The following is a 9,637-nucleotide window of genomic DNA, read 5'->3' on the forward strand; positions in this document are numbered from 1 at the left end:
CTTGGTTTCCCGCAGCACAGGGATTTGAACCCAGTAGCTGCCTCACACGAGGCGGACGCTTGACCATTTCACCAGCGCTGGAGTTTGTGTATTCGTTTGGGCCGTACACCCCGCGGAGTATACCCCGTGACACAAGTTCTCGACCAGGCCCCACATCATCCAGTCGCACTTTGTCTATTCGAGCACATACCTAGTGGTATATGTCGTCTGCTCGGCAAGACAGCAGCCTGCACATAACTAGCGACCCAAGTTGATTCAACTCCCTCTTTTTATTACGATTAACCTTCTTCGTCGTTGTACTTTCGTCATGCTATCGTTATTATTTCAGGAACGTCAACCAATGTTCATCCTCCCGTCGTCGACATAGCGCCTTCGTCAGTCCATCCACGCCATTCCTTTTTGTCATTTCATTGTAATGCTGCTGTCTTAATTAAATCGTGATTATGCCATCATTGGCACGCTATCGTCGTAATTGTGTCGTCATCCTACAGTCATCGTCACGTATTTGTTGTCGTCCGTCAACTTAATGCAATTGTAGTCGTTTCATTGACGTCATTTCTTTTTCTTCATTCAATTGTAGTGACGGTCTCGTCGTTCAATTCTGATTACACCGCTGTTGTCTTGCCATCGCCTTCATTACGTCGCCGTCATGCATTAGTTCTCACCTATTGTGGTGATGCCAAATTGCTCATCCCATCGTCATAATTCGAGCTTCGTCATTCGACTGTCCTCATTTTGTCAACGTCACGCCGCCACCCTAAGGCCCTCGTCATCATACAATCGTCAGCGTGCTATCGCCGGCACGGTAGCGTCATCATACGGTCGTCGTGTTGTCATCGTCTTCACTTTGTCGTGGTAATAGCGTCATCATTTGAGAAACGCCATCCAATGGTCATGATTGCGTCGTTTCCATAAATTGTCCTTCATATATTCGTTGCGATACTGTCATTGTGATGCGCTCGTGGTAGTTTTATTGTCGTCATTGAGGCTTTTTCATCCGATTCTCCTTCATACCGTCGGCGTCGCGCTACCACCGACCCGCCATCGTCGTCCCCCACTCCTCGTTCTACCATTGTTCTCCTGCCATCTTCGTCACGCTGTCGTTGTTATACCATGCGTCGCCATTATTTCAAAATCGTATCCCTATTGTCCTCATTTCATAGTCCTTAATGTGCCGCCACCATGCAGTCTACTTCAAACCGTGACGTTCATGGTCGACCCTGGCGATTGACTGACATGGCAAATTCGGCGGATTCCAAAGATTGTGTATTCCGCATCAAGCTGAAGCAATTAATATTTAATAATGACCACTATAAACTTTAAATAGAGGTTTCTTCGGCAATATGGTGTATCGTTGCGTCGTTTGAAGGCTAATCGCTTTAACATCGACAGTCATTGTCGGATGGGTTCTGGCAAAATACTTATTGCACAAGAACGGCCAACGTTGTGAAAAGTGGACAAAGTAGCGAAAAAATGACGTCACTTTAATAGAAGGAGTTTTACAACGAAGCTGTGTATGGCTAAGATCCGGGGTTTTGTGTCGTCGGTGTGCAGAAACTACGGCACAATCAGCAATGGCTCGAGCGTCGTCGTCTTCTTCCACAGCTGGCTCCGTTACGCAATAACTGTCATCATCAGCAATGGCTGGAGCGTCGTCGTCTATTTCCATATGGCTCGTTGGCGCCCTTCGGCGCAACCGCGCGAACGCGCTCGTGCCACTGCTCGCGCGTTCGTCGTCGTCTTCTTCCACAGCTGGCTCCGTCGCCACTCATCATTCCAGCGTAGAATGGAACTTTTCTACTGTCGTCGTAATGGGGAGGCCGCTTTGACGCGGATATGAGCCATTGTTTAAGGGGGTATGACCAATTCATGGTCCTACGTGACGGAAGCATTTATTAACAGAGCTGATACGCGAAACATGGCCACCGATTAAAACAATAAATATGCTAGTACCTCTGTTCAAAATGCTGTGTCACCTCAGTGTCGTGTGCAAAAGAGTTTTGCTGGTTATCCACTTCACAGAGTCAAATGGCTCATTAATTTTATAGAATTATTGAACCTTTGCATGCCATAGAAGTGTAAAACTCGCTAGCAACATCTGTCAAAAACCTAAAACTTGTAAAAATGGGATTAAATCAGAAAATAACACTGAATCAAGACGAATATGGGCACAGAAAAGGAATCTGAAAAGTTTTGAACATATGTTCACTGTGTCCTGCGTGGGTAAGTATTTTATGTTCTGTGCAGAATAATACTAAAACGAGCGCTGCACGTATTGACATTATTCCCGGCGCACAATATCCTCATTTCCAGTGAATCTCAGTTCAACACACTTGTCTTCTTTGTTGAAAAGGCAAGTAACAAGGGCATTCAGACATTTACTAGCTTATAAATGTGAATAAATGTAGAACTAAAAATATTCCCGTATTAGTCTTGCATATTTTTTTTTACTAGCTGAAGTGAACGAAAGGTTAGCCTGCAGCGTAAGTGGCGGATCCGAAAGGGACGGCCAAAGGGTGATTGTCGGTTACAACCATGCGAAAATAATAGACAACATAAGTGCTGTACAAAGAAAACTTTGTCGCTGCTGGGTATTCTCACATTGCAATGTTACTATTCTTGAGACGTTTAGATTTTCACCGGAAAATGATTTCATGATTCTACCTTTTCTAGTTATGAAGAATGGTCCACCTCGAAACCAGACAAGCAATAAAATTGTATTATCCAGTGGAGTTCCTGCCAGAGAAGGAAGGCGCAATACTCGCAGCTCCGGAACATCGAATGCTGCACCCACCACGCAAAATTCCGCAGGCTAATGCTCTCGAATATGGGGACCAATAAGAACGTGTCGAATTACTACTATAATTATTATTTTTATATGAAATCGGACATACACACACACACACACACACACACAGTGGGAACTAAAGAAGGAGCAGCCTGGAAACTGCCACCGAGAGAGGCATAAAGCCTACCTACTCTTTAGGAAGGAGGGGAGATAGAAAAAAGTTGAAAAAGAATGGACATAACCAAGAAAGAAACTACAAGATAACAGGCCACAAACACGAAGATAAAGCATGCTTCCATAATTCATTAGGCCACGGACATAAGCAGACACCTTCCGATACTCTTTAGTGCAATATCGCCAATGGTGGAGTTCCGGTGGGTCTCCAGTTGAACGGCTGCGAGCTACACAGACACTTTCAGGAACGTAAATAAAGTTATCTCGTCCTTCCATGAATCCGTGGTATATGACAACCAAATGCGCACTGATGTTCTTGTTTATCTTCGATGTTTGGAATTTGAGCAGCTTTTTTTTCGTCATTTATATAAACACAACAGAGTTGTTGGACATTGTATGTATCGAGACAACCTAAAGGGGAGGTATTCTGCTTGATAAACTATGAGGTAGTCAGGCAGGCAACGCAAAACGAAACTGGCTGTACTACGGTAGGTTGGGCGAATAAGTATGTGCCGCCGTATGAAAGACTTTAATAAACCCCTACTTGCGATTTTGCCCCATTCCGAAAAGATATTTCTCTGTGTTTTGTGCTCACAGTGAAGACGCTTTTACGCGCTTATGGAAAGCACGAGAAATCGAATCCGAAGCTGCGGCCCAACTTAACGAGCAACGCAGCCGGATTTGCACGGAGCGCTCGCTCACAATGCCCCTCGCTGTTTGCTACTTCTGCGCCACATGTATCATTGGGAAATGGACAACATCTTATTGATATAAGAAAATGGCACGAGAGAGAAATAAAAAGAATTACGGCAGAACTCGTATGACGATGAATGTCGACGGTAATGCGAATAGCAATCTAGCAATGTAGCGAAATATCATACTACGGACGACACGTTTACTTACCGTGGTAATTACGAGATATGGGTTTCTTTGGCTATATGCCACATTCTCCGATATCGCCCCACTTTGCTATGGCACTCGGTTGCTAAGGTCGCCCGTGAGCGCGGAGGCATGACGACGACTGTGTACCGCTGACGTAGTGATAATGGAATGACGAAGAAGAATGACATCAACCGAACAACTAAGGCCTGTAACGACGGCGCCATGGCGATAATGAGATGTCGTTATTTAAAATACGACGATGGTATAACGACGGCAACGTTACGATGACGATGACATGATAACAATGAGGACGATGGCATGACGCGCGCTGTATGACGGCCACCGGATGAAGAGGCAGGAATGGCGACGATAGCACTACCAAGACGGCATGAGGTCGTTACAGTGGCGACCATGGCATGAATATGACGCCGACAGGATGATGAGAGTGGAATGTCTAAGTAACATTGATGACAACAAAATGACCGCGACGGCATCCTGACCGTAGTATGACTGCATGATGACTGTACGACGACCGTGAAGTGACCACGGTAGCTTGGTAGCGGCATGGGGACAATGGAATCACGACGCGTTCGATGGTAATAGCGCGAGCGTGACTATATCACGAAACCTGTATGATGACGAATGTGTGACGACCACGGCATGACGAGCGCGGATGACGAAGGTGGAGTGGCGATAACGGCGCGACCACGACGGCATTACGACGGCGGTCTGACAATGGAATCATGATGGCATCTGATTGACTGTGACGGCTGGACAAGGGTTGCTTACTTACGATTGAATTACGACAGTATCATTATAACACAACGCCGAAGAAAGATTGACGTCCATGGAACGGGCAAGGCGGTATGACGATGACTTCATCACGACGATGGCTTGATGTTACTGAAGTGATGACAATGGTAAAAGGAAAGTGTGACGACGATGAAGACTGTGTGACGACGATGGGCTGACTACGACGGCTGGACGAGTGTCGGATGACAAAGCTGGAATGATGATGATGAAGCAACTACCACGACAGCATCACTTCACTGAACACATACCTAGTGGACCAAGCTAATAGACAACTTTGACCACTGTGTCCTAGTGGAAGGGGTAACAACGGCAACTTGACAAGAGTGAGATCATGACCTGCAGTAATGATCATTGGACAACGACGACGGCATCCCTATGCTGGTGTGACAACGAATACATGACGACTGTATGACGACAATGGCTTGACGACGACTTCCTGACGAGTGTCGCATGACAAAGCTAGAATGACGGCAATGTAATGAACACGAAGCCATCACCACCACAAGCCATCACGGCCACAAACCACCACGGCCAAAGGTAATAGACGACTTGTGCCACTGGGTGGGGATAAAACGCGTGAGGGTGACGGCGCGATGAGAGTAAGATATCACGAAGCTGGAATGACGACAATTAAACGACCAGGAGCATATACCTAGTGGCCCAAGGAAGTAGACAGCTTGGGCCACTGGGTTGGCGTAAGAGGCTAGATGGATAGATGAATAGATGGATAGATAGATAGATAGATAGATAGATAGATAGATAGATAGATAGAAAAATAGATAGATAGATAGATGATCATACCCAGCAGCAACCTATATTTATGCTCACTGTGGGACGAAGGCCTCTCCCAGCAATATCCAATTACCCCTCACTTACCCTCCAATTTCCCTGTCTTGCGCTAGCTGATTCCAACTTGGGTCCGCAAATTTTTTAACTTCACCGCCCCACCTTGTTTTCTACCGTCCTCGACTGCGCTTCCCTTCTCTTGGCACCCATTCTGTAACTAATCGTCCATCGGTAATCTGCCCTACGCAATAAATGGCCGGCCCAGTTCCATTGTTTTCTCTTGAGTTTCAACTGAAATATCGGCTATCCCTGTTTGTTCTCTGATCCACACCGCCCTCTTCCTGTCTCTTAACGTTAGGCCTAACATTTTCGTTCCATCACTCTTTGTGTGGTCCTTAACTTGTTCGCGAGCTTCTTTGTTAACTTCTAAGTTTCTGCCCCATATGTTAGCACCGGTAGAATGCAATCATTGTACACTGCTTTTCAACGACAGTGGTAATCTGCCAGTGAGGACTTGATAATGCCTGCCGTATGCACTCCAGCCGAATTTTATTCTATAAATTTCTTTCTCATGATCAGGATCCCGTGTGAGTAATTAACCTAGATAAACGTACTCCTTTGCAGACTCTAGAGGCTGACTGGCGATCCTGAATTCTTGTTCCCTTGCCAGGCTATTGAACATTATCTTTGTCTTCTGCATATTAATCTTCAACGGCACTCATACACTTCCTCGGTTAAGGTCCTCAATCATTCGCTGTGATTCGTCCCCATAGTTGCTTAATAGGACAATGTCGTCTGCAAACTGAAGGTTGCTGAGATATTCGCCGTTGATTCTCACTCTTAAGCCTTCCCAGTATGATAGCTTGAATACTTCTAAGCATGCAGTGAATAGCATTACAGAGATTGTGTCTCCTTGCCTGACCCACATATTAATAGGCAACTTTTTAGTTTTCTTGTGAAGAACCAATGTAGCTGCGGACTCTTTGTAGACATTTCCCAAGACATTCACATATGCATCATGTACTCCTTGATTACGCAACGCCTCTATGACTGCTGGTATCTCTACTGAATCTAATGCTTTTTTATAATCTATGAAACCCGTATAGAGAGGTTTATTCTACTCCACAGATTTCTCGATTACCTAATTGATGACATGGATGTGATTCATTGTAGAATATCCCTTCCTGAAGCTAGCCAGTTCTCTTGGTTGCTCGAAGTCAAGTGTTGTCCTGATTTTATTGGAAATTATCTTGGTGAATATTTTATACAGTACTGAAAGCAAACTAATGGGCCTATACTTTTTCAGTTCTCTATCGTCTCTGTTCTTATCGATTAGTATAATGTTGGTATTCTTCCAGTTATCTGGTACAGTTGAAGTCCTGAGACATTGCGTCTAAAGGGCCGCAAACTTTTGAAACATGATATATCCTCCGTATTTTATTGAATCGACTGTTATTCTATCTTCTCCAGCCGCTTATCCCCGGGTCATGTCTTGCACGGCGCTTCTAACTTCATCGCTCATTATAGAAGCAGCCTGTACAGGTCAGTACAAAATTCTTCTGCTGCTTTTATTATGTCATTGAAATTGCTGATGATATTACCCTGCTTATCGTTCAGTGCGTGCATCTGACCTTATCCTATACCAAGTTTCCTTCTCACTGATTTAAAGCTGCGTCCATACTTTACGGCTTCCTCAATCTTTCACACGTTATAAGTTCGAATATCCTTTGCTTTCTTCTTGTTGATCAGTTCTGACAGATCAGCGAAGTTTTCCACTTTCATGCTTCGTCGTTTTTTTATCAGGCCTGTGTTGCTTGGGAACACTTACCTACTGGCGAGCCTTGGTGCCTTACCTCTCACTTCAACTGCTGCTTTCGAGATCAGCCTAGTTACGGTTTCAATCATTGCATCTATGTTATCTTCATCTTTCTCTTCTAAATTAGGCTCCGTATTTGTTTGCGAGCACCAGCCTGAATTGGTCTGCTTTTATCCTTACTGCGTCTAGGTTGGCCTGTTCTTGACAAATTTAACCTCGCTAACCTATGGTCACTGCACTTTACCTTGCCTAACACTTCAACATCCTGCACTATGCTGGGATAAGCCGAGAGTATGAAATCTATTTCATTCTTGTTTCTTCGTTGGGGCTTTTCCAGGTCCAATTCCTGTTGCTACGCTTCCTGAAGAAGGTTTTCATTATTGGGAGCCTATTCCTTTCCGCGAATTCTACCAACATCTCTCCTCTAGTATTCATAGAATCGATGCCGTAGTTGCCATTTGCTTGTTCACCAGCCTGCTTTTTCCCCACTTTTGCACTGAAGTCGCCCATGAATATAGCATACTGAGTTTGCACCTTTCTCATTACTAATTCAACATCTTCATAAAAAGATCACCGCATATCCACGAAGTGAAGGATGATGAGTGGGCGAAACACCGGGGGATCATTCGGGTAAACCACAGCTACGGAGAAGAGAGAAAGAGAGCGCGCGTCGGGAACGAGAGAGAAAGAGAGCGCGCGTCGGGAACGAACGCCCTTGTGCACAGCAGCGCGCACCTAGCTACGGACGAGAGAGAAAGCGCGCGTCGGGAACGAACGCCCTTGTGCACCGCAGCGCCCCTAGCTACGCACGAGACAGAAAAACGCCGGAAGCGTTCTCCAGAAGCCGGAAGCTGGCTTCCGGAATCGGAAGCGTAACCGGACGTCGGCTTCCGGTTCCGGCTTCCGGCAGCCGGATCATGGCGTACATATACTATAAATATACATATATATGTATATATGCGTATACATACATACATAGCGGTCTCCATGCCAACCAGAGCTACGGACTACGAGGGACAAGGCTCGGCCCTAAGGTGCTTAGCCCCTAAAACTGTTCTATTTCTTCATCATCGTGACTGGAGGTTGGTGCGCTGGCTTGTACTACCTTTATTCTATACCTGCTATGCTGATTTATTACGACCACTGCTACCCTTTCAATATTTATTACTCGTAAATGTTGCCCGCTATGTCCTTATTGATTAAAAATCCTACCCCGTATTCTCTCTTATCTGGAAGACCTCTGTAGCAGACGAAGTGGCCGTTAGTCAGCCCTATATAAGCTTCACCAGTTCTTCTAGCATTACTCCGGCCAATAATATCCCAGGCAGTGCCTCATAATTCCTCAAACAGCCCTGCTAAGCTGGCTTCACTCGAGAGCGCTCCCGTGGTGAGCGTTGCCAGGTTCAGTTTCCAATGGCGGCCTGTCCGGATCCAGAGATTCTTAGCACCCTCGGCGGCGTCGCAGGTCTGACCACCGCCTTGGTCAGGTGCTCCGCAGCCTCTGGAGACTGAGGGCCATGGGTTAATTGCAGGGGTCACGAGGCAACATACTGCGCCAGGGAGGCAAATTGCTGTTCTGGTGACGGAGCGCCTTTGTTGAAGTTTAGTGGGCCTTCCGGTGTTAGGTGCCACTCCAAACCTGAAAATGTAGTGGACTGCAGGAGGATTCGAACCAAACACCTTCGGATTAGCAGCCCGGTGTTTTACTTCTGCTCCACGCCACCATAGATCTAGATACATAGATAGATACTCAAATATGTTGCTCTCAATAATAGACCGCCATGAACAGATGTACGTGAGCATTGTCCTAATTATTGTGGCACCGATCAGAAGGTGGAAGAGCAGTTCATCAACCCAGTCTACAAGAGAGGTTCGCGCAACCACGCATTTAGGGCCATGACATCTGAGGAGCAACTTGTGGGAGAGGCCAGTAGCTACAGGTGGAGCCCAACGCCAGGCTAGCCAGTCAAAAGAGAACTCTGGGGGTCAGGGCCAACACGACGTTTACGCTTCATTCTGCAACCCCTGAGGGAGCACTGCTAAGCGTCGTCAGGGGAGCGGGAATGGGAAGTAAAAATGGATAGAGAAAGACGGAGGATGAAGGGCAATAGATTCCACTGTGCGCGACAGGTGGTGGTCCTCAAGCAAAGTGGCCAGCGTTGTAGCGGGCGCTCATGAGGTGGCGATTCCTGTTGAGTCCACAAACTCCAGCAGGCACAGCAGCACAGGGATTAGAAGAATAAAATAGGACTCACTGAAAACCGCTGGTCAGTCTCTGTGGCCGTTGGAAGGCCGTAGCGTCTGTAAGTGGCGATGAAGTTGGAGCTCTCTTGAGCAAAAGATGGGCAGGCACAGAGAAGGTGTCCAGAGTCTCGGGG

Source organism: Dermacentor silvarum, chromosome 9, assembly GCF_013339745.2.
Source record: "Dermacentor silvarum isolate Dsil-2018 chromosome 9, BIME_Dsil_1.4, whole genome shotgun sequence".
Lineage (NCBI taxonomy): Eukaryota > Metazoa > Arthropoda > Arachnida > Ixodida > Ixodidae > Dermacentor > Dermacentor silvarum.